Source organism: Corythoichthys intestinalis, chromosome 10, assembly GCF_030265065.1.
Source record: "Corythoichthys intestinalis isolate RoL2023-P3 chromosome 10, ASM3026506v1, whole genome shotgun sequence".
Classification (NCBI taxonomy): Eukaryota; Metazoa; Chordata; class Actinopteri; order Syngnathiformes; family Syngnathidae; genus Corythoichthys; species Corythoichthys intestinalis.
This window is the reverse complement of record NC_080404.1, coordinates 58,188,435-58,204,480: the sequence shown is the minus strand read 5'-3', so window position 1 is coordinate 58,204,480 and position 16,046 is coordinate 58,188,435. Positions and strand designations below refer to the sequence as shown.

Here is a 16,046-nt window from a genome sequence, read left to right as displayed (position 1 = left end):
TCATGAGTTCATCTGATTTAGAATTTGGCCCATTCAGAGGCACTGTCTTACTGTTTTCATTATTCTAACACTTAATTTAATCAATCAGGGAATGATATCTTTCCTCTATTTGCCAATCGACTGTTTATATTGCTCTACCACACTTAATATAATCAGTCAGCGAATAGTACAGTTTCTCGTATTTACTGTTTGTATGTGTGGCCTTGGATCCTCGCCTGGGTCCCTCTGTGCTGTATGATTGCTGTCGACCTGAATAAATTGTCAACTTGTGTATCGAAGCCTTTTACCAGCTTTCAAAATGGTGTCAGTACAAATGGACTAAGACTAAGGTGAATGCGCGGAGTTTGGCCTTTTGGCCAGGTTTTTGAGTTCTCACCGGCCCGGGTTGTTGGATCTGTGCCAGCGTGGCTCTGGCAGTTCGGCTGGCGTGGTTCCGTGTGGTTACTCTATTTGTATACCGTTGACCTTAACTCCAAACTACTCATGAAAGGGCTCAATTGCACTATGCTCGATGTGATACGGGAAGCGATTTCAGAACGAGCGTGTAGCAGCGATGAAGCAAATTTATTTTTTTGCCCTTCATTTAATCATGTATATACTTAGACAGGGTCCTGTGACATATTCAGCATTACTTTTCACTATTTTTACCCGCTTTAGGAGCACCCAAAAGCTCGCTACACGGGGAATTTGAACAACTTTTACCCACAAATGGACGACCCTATCCCGTCCGAACACTTTCAGGGCCATTTTCAGTGGTACATTTCACTATTTTTACCAGCATTGAGAGTACCCAAAGCCTCCAACCTCTCCGGGGAAATGTGAACTTTTATTTTACCTGCAAATGAAGCATCACTACACGCTCTCTCCGCTTGTGAGTGGACCTACAGGACATCCTGGAGGTATGCTGAGCTGCCCCCACGCATCACGCAGGTACTGTCATTAAATTCGCCGTTTTTCCACTTTTCGCGGGGGGTTCTGGTCCCCATTCACCGCGAAAGAAAGAGGCATCCAATATACCAAATGTTAATATTATGGCCGCATGACTGAAAAGTTGTTTTTTGAAATGACCAGAAATATAGTCACTTGCCCTTTAAAGGGTTACAGGCAAATGAATGAGGGGAGATGAAATTCCAGGGCAGGATAGAGTTATGGGTGCGGCTTCTCCCTCTGGCCCCAAACCAAAAAGTCTCCATTTGTCGAATTGACGAAAAATAGCAAACTTCAGCAAGTTCAAAATTGCAGTTCAAATCATCAAACTCGCCAGCCAAAAGGAAAATAATGTCGCTCACGAGGCTCCATGGGCAAAACTTGTCCTACTGTCATCCATCTGTTATGACAGTAAGAACAGGTAAAAACCTAACCTATTTGTTTAAAACGATCCGGGCCATATGTTATACAAGCTACGAGGTAACAACACACATCAACTTCCAATATGTACACATAAAGAAAGAAAACGTACGTTTGGCGACATTCGCATAACTTACCCAGCGAACGTCAAGTCATCGTCACGATTGCCGTGGTTCGGAGTCGGAACGGGCCATTTTGCCGCCGTGTTTCCGGTCGCCAGTCGCGCCTCTAATACAAGCGAGACCTGCCAAGAGTGTTTTGACACATTGTTGCTTTTATTTCTTTTTTTCTTTCAACCCCAGTCAGCTAGCTAAACCAGTTTGCTGTCACGCTTCAGGCATGTTGTCGACGATGTTGAAAGCTAACATGGAGAAGAAGTGGAAGGGGATCAAAACGAGCACCGCCCCCTTTTCTCTCTCTCTCTCTCTCTCTCTCTCTCTCTCTCTCTCTCTCTCTCTCTCTCTCAACTCTTTTTTTTCTCCCTCTCCTTTTGTTTGTCTTTTAGTCATTCTGTCTCTCCCCCGTGTGAGTCTCGTGAACTCTGCTCATAGTTTTGATCAGTCGGCAGAGAAACACAAGATGCCTTCACAAGCATCAGGAAAAATAGCATGTTACACTACTTTTAACAGTTGCCAGAATATACAAATTGAAGGAGAGTCTTTTTTTTTTTTTTAGGGTGCCATTTGTGTCTCCAGTATAAATTTAGCTGTATAAAACAATTTTCTGCATGATAAGAGGCATTCATTCATTTTCTGCTGCACTTATTCTCTTACACCCTGAATTGGTCACTGGACAGCCACATACATGATCAAAATGGCATCATGATTCAGTGATTCGTTGTTGTTGATGTGTTGTTCATGACAAGGCAGGCCCCAACAGCCGAAACAAACAGACTGAGGGACAGCTACTTTCCAAGAGCTTTCACGAAACATTGATCCCTTGTTTTTCGCTGTTAACGGGACCCCTAACTCCCGCGAAAATCCGCGAAGTAGAGGTGAAGGTTATTTACGTCAAATGTTTTCGTTGTGTGTTCAATGTATGTATTCAGATTTAACATCATTTGAAATAAGTAGAAATATGCCCACCCACAAATAAATAAGTAAATAAATAAATGAACAAAATATATATATACATACCGGTATACATTGCATATTATAAATAAATATAATAAATGTTTTCTAAGCAATGAAAATTTAATAATCATGATATAAATTAGATATATATGAAAAAACAACTATTTGTACATACTTACAGTTGTATGAAAAAGTATCTGAGCCTTTTGGAATTTCTCACATTTCTGCATAAAATCACCATCAACTGTGATTTGATCTTTGTCAAAATCACACACATGTAAAAACAATGTTTGCTTTAACTAAAACCACCCAAACATTTATAGGTTTGCATATTTTAAATGAATATAATAAATGTTTTTTAAGCGATGAAAATGTAATAATCATGATATAAATGATATATATATATATGTAAAACCTATTTGTACATGTATACATGCATACATACAGTTGTATGAAAAAGTATCTGAGCCTTTTGGAATTTCTCAGATTTCTGCATAAAATCACCATCATATGTGATTTCATCTTTGTCAAAATCACACAGATGTAAAAACAGTGTCTGCTTTAACTGAAACCACCCAAACATTTAAAGGTTTGCATATTTTAATGAGGATAGCATGCAAACAATGACAGAGGGGGAAAAATAAGTAAGTGAACCCTCTGCCTAAGCAGACTAAAAGAGCAATTGAAACATTTTTTTAACAAACATTTTAAGTCAGGTGTGTACCCAATCACTGATGAGTGGTTTAAAGCTCCCTGCCCACTATAAAGCACACACCTGGTAAGAAATGTTGATGAGAAGAATTGTCTGATGCGCATCATGGCTCGGTCGAAAGAGCTGTCTGAAGGATTGTTGATTTGTATAAAGCTGGGAAAGGATACAAAATCATCTCTAAAAGTATGGATGTTCATCAATCAACAGTCAGAGAAGTTGTCTACAAATGAAGAGAGTTTGGCACTGTTGCTTCTCTCCCAAGAAGTGGCTGTCCACCAAAGATGATGCCAAGAGTTCAGCGCAGAATACTCAGACAGGTAAAAAAGAACCCTAGAGTGTCTGCTCAAGACTTACAGAAATCACTGGCACAGTCCAATATCTCTGTGTACGCATTAACTGTATGTAAAACTATGGCCAAGAATGAAGATTGGTTGTCTAAAAAAAAAGCATTGTTGCTTGTTTAATGTTCGCAAAAAGGCACTTGAACACTGCACAGAAGTTTTGGCAAAATATTTTGTGGACTGATGAAAGCAAAGTTGAATTGTTTGGACGTAACACACAACTTCATATGTGGAGGGAAAAGGGAACAGCTCACCAACATCAATACCTCACCCCCACTGTGAAGCACGTCGGAGGGAGCATCATGATTTGGGTCTGTTTTTCTGCCTCGGGGCCTGGACAACTTGCAATCATGAATGGAAGAATGAATTCAAAGGTTTTGCAGGAAAACCTGAGAGCGTCTGTCAGACAGCCGAAGCTGAAAAGAGGATGGCTGCTCCAACAAGACAATGATCCAAAACACAGCAGTAAATCAAATTCAGAATGGTTTCAGAAGAACAAAATACAGGTTGTGGAGTGGCCAAGTCAAAGTCCAGGCTTGAACCCCATTGAGATGCTGTGGCATGACCTAAAGACAGCGATTCATGCCTAACATCCCAGGAATCTGATTGAACTACAGCAGTTTTGTCGAGAAGAATTAGTTCTGATCGATGTGCCGAATTGATCTGCAGCTACAGGAAGCATCTGGTTGAAGTTATTGCTGCTAAAGGGGGCCTCACAAAATATTAAATGTGATAGTTCACTTACTTATTTTCCCACCCCTTCTTTCATTGTTGGCATACTATCCTCATTAAAGCACTGTTTTTTCATCTGTGTGATTTGGACAAAGATCAGATTACATTTGATGATGTTATGCAGAAATGTGAGAAATTCCAAAAGGTTCACATACTTTTTCATACCACTGTATTAATATTTTTTAAACCAAACTATTATTATCATTATTATTATCGTTATTATTTTAATTGAAAAAAAGTTGCGCTGGACTGCAGCAGCGAAGTTTGAAGCACCAAGTAGAGAAGGATTACTGTATTCAAGTTTGCACAGAAATGTGGCTGTCATTGCCATAACATTGTCACATGCACATCTCACTTATTTATACGCTCTCAGACATCTTTCTCAATCTAGGTACTACAGATGCAATATTTGCATAGTTAAATGATATCATTTTTGCGCTGTTACATCAATATTTGTGCACAATTTGCATATATGGCACCGAACTGGTTAGGAAGGTGCAGCACATGCTACACGTCCTGGAGCGCTCAGCAGGGAGAAACTCCACACCAACCTGCTGGTCAGCCATTGGGAGCCTGCTGACCTATGCTGTGTCGGTGTGGCATTCAAGCTGCACAGAAGCAGACGGGAAAAGACTGGTAGCAGGGGCGGGAAAAAATGTGAACAGGGCCCAGGTGCAATCAGCATAAATGGCCCCCCACTCCCCAAAGTGGACCATCCGGTTGCACCCGCAGCAACCCCCTTGAATTCCGTCCCTGTTAGCTTTTGCATTACGTGTAAAGCTACCATCTATAAAAGGTCAATCAACTATGTACAGTAAATGGCTTTAAAAACAAATCTAATATAGAATAATTAGGTCTTAAAACTACATAAAAATGCAAAACCAAGAAAGCTATTGAATGCCCCATATTTAATGAACTATGCTATATACTGCAGGTTAAAATGTTTCTAGTTTTGTTGAAAATGTATTACTGCAAAATAGAATAGAATGAAATAACATTTGTCGGCACTTTTTTCAAGACAATAAACACAAAAGGTAGTCAATTGTTATTTATGCGGAACGGGGTGGAACACCAGAAGCAAGTTATTGGAAGCTCTCAGCCCAGCTGGATTTGCAAGTTTATTTATTCCCATAATTACAATAACCATTTTCTCACAGCTGTCACACGCTTTTTAAATCTTACTCACTACCTCCTCTAATCTCTGCCGTGTATACATTTTGTACTCATTTTACTTAATAAGGCTACTATGTTCATTGACAGTACTACTGTCATTGCAAAAACAAAACAATGTGCTTTTTCTGCCCGAGGAAGCGAGTAGAGAGAAGAGGCCGTTTCCATGGTATGCTTTAGCGTACACTAACCAATGCCTTTGTATAAAAAGCAATTCGTTAACAGGACAGGACGATCAAACCGGCAAAGTGGATGGCAGTAAAACACTTTTAGAACTGTACAGTTCTTGTAAACTAAACAACTGTACACAAAATGATACATAAGGGACTGGGAGTGGGTATCCCGCGATACGATACGATTTGGAGAAACAAGGCTAACGATAATCACGATCTCATGATACGACAAATGACAGGAAATCATTCGAGGATATTCTGCAATAAACAAGAAAATACATTATTTTCATTCTTCTTCTGTGAATTGGAATGGGTTTATCACTAATAGACGCCCAATCTGTTTGAAATGGGAGGGATGGCAGTGAAGTCCATGGCTGTCAGTGGCAGCCAATGCCAAGCAGTGAGTTCATATTTAGGCATTTCACATCATTTCCTGTTGCTTTTCAGTCACTTCCTGTTGATTTTGGGGAATTTCCAGATCACTTTCTGTTGGTTTTAGGTAACTGAACAGGAAGTTACCCAAGAATGTCCCCAAATGAAGAGGAAGTACCTCAAAATCAACAGGAAGTGACCTGTATATGCCCTAAAACCACCAGAAAGTGAAGGCAACTTTAAGCAAATTCAGGCACTTTCCTGTTGATTTTCCCTCACTTCCTGTTGTTTTTTTACAGGTCACTTCCTGTTCATTTTGGGTTACTGAACAGAAATTGACTCGAAAATGTCCCCAAATGAATAGAAAGTGACTCAAAATCAACAGGAAACGATCTGTAGATGCCCTAAATGAACAAAAAGTGAAGGCAATTTCAGGCCAATTCAGGCAATTTTCCGTCATTTCCTGTTGATTTCAGGGTATTTACGGGTCACTTCCTGTTGATTTTGGGTTACTGAAAAAGAATGTCCCCAAATCAATAGGAAGTGAGTCAAAATCGACAGGCAGTAACCCATAAATGCCCTAAAATGAACAGGAAGTGACCTGTAAATGCCCGCAAAACTGGAGAAAGTGAGAATCAAAAGTGGAATTTGCCATGTGGCAAAATGGATTTTGCATTGTGGCATTTTTTTTGCCATATGGCACTTTTTTGCCATGTGGCAAAATTTATTTTGCCGGGTGGCATTTTTTTGCCCATTTTGCCACATACCAAAAAAAAAAAAAAATCCACATGGCAAAAAAAATGCCACATGGCAAAATCAATTTTGCTACATGGCAAAAAAAATGTCAGATGTCAAAAAAAATGTCGCAGTGCAAAAAAAATGCCACATGGCAAAATCAATTTTGCCACATGGCAAAAAAAATGCCACATGGCAAAATCAATTTTGCCACATGGCAAAAAAAGCCATATGGCAAAAAAATGTCAGATGGCAAATTCAATTTTGCCACTTGGCAAATTCAGTTTTGCCACATGGCAAAATCAATTTTGCCACATGGCGAAATCAATTTTGCCACATGGCAAAAAAAAGCCACATGGCAAAATCAATTTTGCCACACGGCAAAAAAAGCCACATGGCAAAAAAAATGTCACATGGCTAATTCAATTTTGCCGCATGGCAAATTCAATTTTGCCACATGGCAAAAAATGCCACATGGCAAAATTAATTTTGCCACATGTTAAAAAAAAAAAAAAAAAACAGTCACATGGCAAAATCAATTTTGTAAAATGGCAAAAAAATGCCACATGGCAAAATCCATTTTGCCACATGGCAAAAAAATGCCACTTAGAAAAAAAAAAGGCCACATGGCAAAATTCAATTTTGCTCTGAGAAGTCTCTAGCATCTCACAATATCGATCAGCGTTCACAGTCACTGTATTGCTTTCTTCTTCAAAGAAGTACGTACCCCATATACCGAATTCTGCTTAGATTTTCGTTTCAATGCAGATCCAGTAGCTCGGAAGTTGGTGACCCATAACAAGATCGTGTTTTGAGCTGGTACGGGATCATGTCTACCAAGATTGAAGTGCAAACGGAACGCTTGTTTATCTTTAACTGCACCACAATGAAAGCGCGATGCTCACCGGTCCATTTCATGTGAAGGAGATAGACAGTGAGTACGAGAAAAGCTCCTAATTGTTTGCATTATACTAACACAATATAATCAATCAGGGAATAGTCTCGTTTTTCGCATTTACTATTTGACTGTATTACTCAAACACACCCATTGTAAAAGAAATAGCACTTATACCATAGTTTAAGGAAAACAAGCAGAATATATTTGACATAGGGCATAAGAGATACATGACGCCTTCTTTTCACAGAAGCCCAACGTGTGCGTCATGCAACTGACTGAGCAAAATTGACACTGACAAGCCCACGTCTGCACCACCAGCTTTCGCAATCAGTTCTCCCGGACAGTCCAGAACAAATGGCGGGACGCCCTGTCCCAACACAAGGAACACTGGAGAACGCCCGATATCCAACTGATAACACGACTGATAAGACTCCAAGAGCCCCTATGACGCAAAACTCACAACCCTCATTGCCCTGACAACAGTAACTCCCCAATCCTCTTGTCCAATCCACAAACAGACAATAATCCTAAACAACGCCTAAACACACCCTTCTTCCTGCCCACGGCCCACCCCGTGAAAGCTTTCAAAAGACTGAATATTTAACTAAGCATTGTCACTTTTTTCTCGGGAACCTTTTGTTGGCTTGTGATATGGTGACCTTGGATCCTCACCTGGGTCCCTCTGTGCTGTATGATTGCTGTCAACTCCGAACAAATTGTCAACTGGGTGGCAGCGAATGAACATTCAGACGTCCCCTAGTGATACTAGCTTGTGTCTACTAGCTTGTGGTTCTCCCCAAGGTTTCTCATTTTTTCCAAAGGGTTTTTGGAGTTTTTCCTTGCTGACATGGAGGGTCTAAGGATGAGGGATGCCCAGGACTTGGACTAGAACTATTTAATTCCTCTACTGTTTCTGACTGTGTATCATATTGCCTCTGCAAAGCCCTTTGAGACAATGTTGTTGTGATACAGGGCTACACAAATAAAATTGAATTGATAAACTCATTACAAGTCACAGCAGAAGGTTGAAAACCGTTTGTTTTTCCCTGGTTTATAGTTGCATCGTAGAATGATTTCCCAACCCCGATATTCGCCATATTGTGAGATCATCGCTATCGTAAGCCGTGTATTGCGAATCGTTTCGTATTGTGAGGTTCCCCGCTCCCATGCAGTAGTGCTCATTCATTCAATGTGTCCATCCTCTGCTGTACGATTGCTGTCGACTCAGAATAAATTGTCAACTTGTGCTTCGAAGCCTTTTTCCATCTTTCAAAATGGAGTCAGTACAAGGGGTTAAGACAAAGGTAAATGCGTGGAGTTTGGCCTTTTGGTGGGTTGTCGGGTTCCCGCCGGCCCGGGTCGCTGGAGCCGCACCAGCTCGGGTCCGGCGGTTCGGCTGGTGTGATTCCGGCAGTCTGGCTAAAAGGTCAGATTCCTTCACGTGGCATCAACTGAAAAAGAAACGAAAAACAATGGCATAATAAAGAAACCAAACAAGATGGCATACAGTGGGGCAAATAAGTATTTAGTCAACCACTAATTGTGCAAGTTCTCCCACTTGAAAATATTAGAGAGGCCTGTAATTGTCAACATGGGTAAATCTCAACCACGAGAGACACAATGTAGAAAAAACAGAAAATCACATTGTTTGATTTTTAAAGAATTTATTTCCAAATTAGAGTGGAAAATAAGTATTTTGTCTACACCAAAAGTTCATCTCAATACTTCGTTATGTACCCTTTGTTGGCAATAACAGAGGCCAAACGTTTTCTGTAACTCTTCACGAGCTTTTCACACCCTGTTGTTGGTATTTTGGCCCATTCCTCCATGCAGATCTCCTCTAGAGCAGTGACGTTTTGGGGCTGTCGTTGGGCAACACGGACTTTCAACTCCCTCCTCACCCCGTGGCGTCAAAAGAATAACAAGAACGGTGAGCAAAAATCCCAGAACCACACGGGGGGACGTCGTGAATAACCTACAGAGAGCTGGGACCACAGTAACAAAGGCTACTATCAGTAACACAATGCTCCGCCAGGGACTCCAATCCTGCACTGCCAGACGTGTCCCCTGCTGAAGAAAGTACACGTCCAGGCCTGTCTGCGGTTTGCTAGAGAGCATTTGGATGATCCAGAAGAGGACTGGGAGAATGTGTTATGGTCAGATGAAACCAAAATAGAACTTTTTGGTAGAAACTCAGGTTCTCTTGTTTGGAGGAAAAAGAATACTGAATTGCACCATACCCACTGTGAAGCATGGGGGTGGAAAAATCATGCTGTGGGGCTGTTTTTCTGCAAAGGGACCAGGACGACTGATCTGTGTAAAAGAAAGAATGAATGGGGCCATGTCTCGAAAGATTTTGAGTGAAATCTCCTTCCATCAGCAAGGGCATTGAAGACGTGAGACGTGGCTGGTCTTTCAGCATGGCAATGATCCCAAACACACAGCCAGGGCAACAACGGAGTGGCTTCGTAAGAAGCATTTCAAGGTCCTGGAGTGGCCTAGCCAGTTTCCAGATCTCAATCCCATAGAAAATCTGTGGAGGGAGTTGAAAGTCCGCGTTGCCCAACGACAGCCGCAAAACATCACTGCTGTAGAGGAGATCTGCATGGAGGAATGGGCCAAAATACCAGCAACAGTGTGTGAAAAGCTGGTGAAGAGTTAGAGAAAACGTTTGGCCTCCGTTATTGCCAACAAAGGGTACATTACAAATTATTGAGATGAACTTTTAATATTGACCAGATACTTATTTTCCACCATGATTTGCAAATAAATTATTTGAAAATGAAATGTGATTTTCTTTTTTTTTTTCTCACATTTTTTGTTGACAATTACAGGCCTCTGTAATATTTTCAAGTGGGAGAAATTGCACAATTAGTGGTTGACTAAATACTTATTTGCCCCACTGTTCTGTTCTTTTGGAAAATAACAACACTTTTTTGTTTCTTTACTTTATTTGCCTTTTATTAACCTATGCATCTTCGCTGAAACATCTTGAAATCCAATTCAGGACCTTGCCTGCCTTCATGTTTTGTTTGAACCATAGAAGGAGAAAGACGTAGAAAGCAAATAAAACTTTGACCTAAAATAGAAATGCCTTGTGATGGACCATGAGGTAACTCAAGTAAAGGAAGTGATGCAAGTTAGGGATTTGAAGACAATCCCTCTTTGTTCCTTTCAAGCACCACCCAACACACACAGGAGGAGCTATAGCGGGAGACGGGCTGAAGTAAATGCTCATTGCTCAAACCGTTCATAGATTGTTGCAACACCACATACCTCAGTGCGCCATTCACCATTGCACCCTTGTAACCTCTTTGGCTCAGAGAGAGACATACATTGGCTGTTTAGTCAATGGCTTTATGACTCACAGCTTTGGTTATGAAACACGAAAGCGAGAACCCACACTTTCAGAGAACCTCTCGAGGAATGTTTGCCTAAATAAACACACTGTCCTGCGTGCGCTCTCTCCTATTGTTAAAGTTGAGTAAAAACAAGATATAGAGTACATTTTGGCGGCCGGGTGCGACTTATATGACCAAAAATACAATACTATTGACTTTTTTTTTTTTCTTGGCAGGTGATTTATATATCACACGTATATACAGTGGTAAGAAAAAGTATCTGAACCTTTTGGAATTTGTCACATTTCTGCATAAAATCACCATCAAATGTGATCTGATCTTCGTCAAAATCACACAGATGAAAAAACTGATTTAACTAAAACCACCCAAACATTTACAGGTTTTCATATTTTAATGTGGATAGTATGCAAACAATGACAGAAGGGGGGAAAAATAAGTAAGTAAACCATCACATTTAATATTTTGGGGCTCAGCAGCAATAACTTCCACCAGACGCTTCTTATAGTATAGTACATCACGTATAGTGACGGGCAATAATATTCAGTGTGAGGAATAACGCAGTTATAAATAACGCCGTTACATAACGGCGTTATTTTTTCAGTAACGGGGTACTCTAACGAATTATTTTTTCCGCCGTTACAACGCCGTTACCGTTACTGACGGTCAAAAGCGGTGCGTTATTTACTTTGAATAAATTGATAAAAACTACCAGCCGTAGCGAGTCTACTCTGCTCTGTTTATTTCTCATTTGCCAAGACTTTGGGTGCCTTCAGGTTCATGGCAATGAAAATGGTAAACACACATAGCCTACCTTTGCAAGAACGATGGAGTTGCCGTTTGATACGGTCATAATTTGCAGGTCCTGCACCCATCCGCAGCAAAACTATTCGTAGAACATATATGTGATCAAACTTAAAGGGTATGGAAACGCAAAGGGGGTGTGAGACATAGCTGGTGAGGTGAAATAAATATTACAAGGTTCTATAACACAACTACCTTTCTGTTCTTCTCTATTCAACTGACTTGAATACTGCTCAGAAAATTTCAAACTCTTTGACATACAACAACTTCTTTTTAAAGTAACGGAAATAGTTACTTTCCCTGGTAACTAGTTACTTTTACTATAGAGTAATTCAGTTACTAACTCAGTTACTTTTTGGAAGAAGTAGTGGGTAACCATAACTAATTACTTTTTTAAAGTAACGTGCCCAACACTGATAATATTACATTCTACAACCTTCAGAATTGTATTGCTAATGCTCATGTAAACACTACTAAGACTCCTAACAATTTGTTGAAAGACTGCCAATATGGCTTGTCAGTTCCTTGTTTTGATAAGACTTGAATCATCCAAGAATACCAAAAACAAAAGCTGACGCCATGATCGTTTCTTTCGTTTATGTTGCATTTTGCTCACAAATGATCTCATGTAATAGCATTAAGGACAGTGGAGTTACATAGGAGCTCAAATACTTAATAGCTTTGAGCAGTGTTTTCATAGAGAGGAAACATCTACTGTACATGTGTCATTTGAAGCGGCCATAACAAATTCCACACATGATTGCATTTCCACAAAATAGTCACATGAAGCCGCAGAATTATCCAAAGCCATGTCTTTATGTTACTCGTCTTTTCTTCCGTGAGGAGTCAAATGTGATCCCGAAACAAACAACTAGTTTGTATGGGGCGCCGTTTGTAAAGCAGCACATGCCGAAAATTACGACAACATTTTCTCACATTTAGCGCCACGCAGTGTTAAAAATGTGGTTTGAAATGTTTGCAGTCACTTTTTTTTTTTTTTTGCACATTTACAACATTATTTAGCAACTTAAATATTTATTTTTAAAGAATAAGTACTGGACTTGAATGTTTAAATCTAGAACTAAATATTTCTTTAAATCTTAAACATAAATCTTAAATTTTTATTCTATATATATATATGTTAAATGTATATCCTAAATATATATATGAAATTTATATCCGAAATATATATCCTAAATCTGAATTTTATATTAAATCCTAAATGTATATGTCATATCTAAATACTAGGGCTGTCAAACGATTAAAATTTTGAATCAAATTAATTACAGCTTAAAAATTAATCGTAATTAATCGCAATTCAAACCATCTATAAAATATGCCATATTTTTCTGTAAATTATTGTTGGAATGGAAATATAAGACACAAGATGGATATATACATTCAACATACTGTACACAAGTACTGTATTTGTTTATTATAAGAATAAATCAACAAGATGGCATTAACATTAACATTCTGTTAAACCGATCCATGGATAGAAAGACTTGTAGTTCTTAAAAGATAAATGTTAGTACGAGTTATAGAAATTTTGTATTAAAACCCCTTTTAATGTTTTCGTTTTAAGAAAATTTGTAAAATTTTCAATCAAAAAATAAACTAGTAGCCCGCCATTGTTGATGTCAATAATTACACAATGCTCATGGGTGCTTAAGCCCATAAAATCAGTCGCACCCAAGCGCCAGCAGAGGGTGACAAAACTCCAAAAAACACAGTAACAAGTTGGCATTGCACTGTGCTGTCATTTTAATCTGTTTGAGCGGGGCATGTGCGTTAAATGTGTCAAATATTTTAACGTGATTAATTTAAAAAATTAATTACCGCCCGTTAATGCGATAATTTTGACAGCCCTACTAAATACTATATTTAAATCTTAAATTTGGAAACAGTTGAAACTAAATATTTAGCGTAATATGCAAATTCCGGAAGACCGGAAGTAACAAAATAAAAGCTGGAGCAGCTCAGACTGTTTGTTTACGTTGCTTGAAATTGAATAAAACCTACTCAACAGTGGCAGTCGGCTCTTGGACACAATTAAACAATATCTAGGTAAAATACTCATTTAGGAGAAACCATTTAAGGAGTATTTTGTGCTTTTAGTGTCACTCTTAGGCACGAGCCCTGTAAAGTTACTAAGAATAGCCACGAGGGGTCTCTGTTGGATTTTTCTATCTTATTCAGCAAAAATCCCGCGTTTCTCACAGTCGGCGAAGGTGGGCTTTAAGAAAATATTTCAGGCGAGTCAAATTTACCCGATACTATCAGCAGAGCTCTTCTGACTGCAATACAAAGGTTTCCCAGTGAGAAACGCGGGATTTTTGCAGTTGAAGTTGGAAAAGTCAACCTTGCTCTCCAGTCCAGCCCAACAGAGACCCCTCGTGGCTATTCTTAGTAACTTTACAGGGCTCATGCGTAAAAGTGACACTAAAAGCTCAAAATACTCCTTAAATGGTTTCTTTTAAATATGTGTTTTTTACCTAGATGTTGTTATTATCACAATAAATCGTGTCCAAGAGCCGACTGCCACCGTCGAGTAGGTTTTATTCATTTTCAAGCAACGTAAACAAACAGTCTGAGCTGCTCCAGTTTTTATTTTGTTACTTCCGGTCTCCGGTCATGTGAATTTGCATATTACGCTAAATATTTACTTTCAACTGTTTCCAGATTTAAGATATAAAATTCAGATTTAATTGATATCTAATATTTAGTTTAAAAAAACAACAACTTTAAAACATTATCCACTCGCATATTTTAAACTTTTAAACAAATTACGTCACAATGAAAAAATTAGCGTCTGTAAATAAGTCACGGATACCTCATAACCTCATAACTATCCCTTAATTGTATTTTTTTCGTTACTGTTGCATTTTCTCCTATATGTTAGATGATAAATAATCGATCCAAACAAAGAAAAAAATGATGTCTGCAATTTCTGCATCGCGCCTCTTGTTATATTACCATGTTTCACCCATAAAATCCCCCCAAAATCCAGCTGTGGCCATTCACAGCTGTGTCTTGACACTCGGTAATACATGCTACATGGAGTTTTTGGATCGAAAAGAGGTAAGTACGCGATAATATCTCTTTAAAATCATGGCGTCTTTAATATTGCTCTCGAGCGCTCTCACCTCCAGTTAGGGTTTTGCTGTTTAATTTTTTTTTTTTTTTAATGCCCTCCTGTTCAAAAATGTAATTCCCCCAGTAAATTAAGATTTTAAGCTTTCCAATAATGCATCACACATGCAAATAGGACAGTTTTGAAATTTGCCCACATTGGGGGTGTCAGAGAAGAACTTCAAGTCACCTGAGTGTTTTCTGCCAAATATTTAAAAAAAAAAGGTTACCAAGCCGGCGAGTGCTACCTGACTTTAACTGTTACCTCAGTGATCCCATGTTGCCATTGTGAATTCAAGAATTTTAGAACAATAAAAAACACAAAATTGAATGTTTTCCTCAATTTATTCAGCACTCGAATAACAGCTGCTTTTGCTGTGATAAAAAGCTTTTTTGTTTTTCCTGTTGTACCGAACTGTGAGTTGTGTGTACCATTACGCCCCAAACCGAAATCTGAATGAACACTAACTTGATGGAGAAACGCCGACTGATTTACCTTTGCATCGTAGCCGTCCAATAGCATAAACAGCCCTTTGTATTGTAAATAGCTACGATGTCTTCCTTGCATTTTACTTCATTTTCTTCTATTGTAGTGTTTTCCTGTTTTCTGAAATGCTCCTTCCTGCGCTAGTTTAGGATGCACATCATTTCCTTCCATGACACATTTGTTCAATCATTGTCATGGCTTACATTTCGACGGCGACTAGTTGTTATAGAACTGCAACCCGAAACAAAAGAGCAACAATCCATCAGAGCGAGCGTAACAATGGAAATGAATTCAATAAGTTTCAGTTCAAAAGGGTTCCTTTCATACTTTCAGTGACCTTTCAGGTTATGCCGCGCATCTGCCAGAGGCTTGTTTATTGACGAGACAGCAACCAAGCCTCGAAAAGCAGCGCAACAAGCTGCGGAAGTTGTGGCATGTGCCAAGTTGCCTCTGAAAGTCATCCCCTGGAATGCTGATATTGTTTCTACGAAATTGACACAGTGCTTGCGGAGAGGCCGACTTGGAATGGATGATCAGAAACGAAAATGCACTTGAGGCGAGTTGTTCATGACTACAGTTTAGATTAATGTTTCCAAATGCAACAGAGCATGTGGCAAAATGGAATTTGCCATGTGGCATTTTTTGCCATGTGGCAAAACTGATTTTACCATGTGACATTTTTTAATTGATTCGTGGCATTTTTTTTGCCGT

General features: G+C 39.2%; 1 protein-coding gene across 5 annotated transcripts in view; it reads right to left on the bottom strand.

Moving 5' to 3' along the window:
• fam83ha (family with sequence similarity 83 member Ha) overlaps positions 1 to 1,757 on the bottom strand; it is a 52,625-nt gene extending 50,868 nt beyond the window's left edge. For all 5 annotated transcript variants that reach the window (XM_057848149.1, XM_057848152.1, XM_057848151.1 and 2 more), the window contains exon 1: positions 1,485 to 1,757. The gene's annotated coding sequence lies outside the window, so the exon portion shown is untranslated. The remainder of the gene's footprint in view (positions 1 to 1,484) is intronic.
• Positions 1,758 to 16,046: the final 14,289 nt, after the last annotated feature.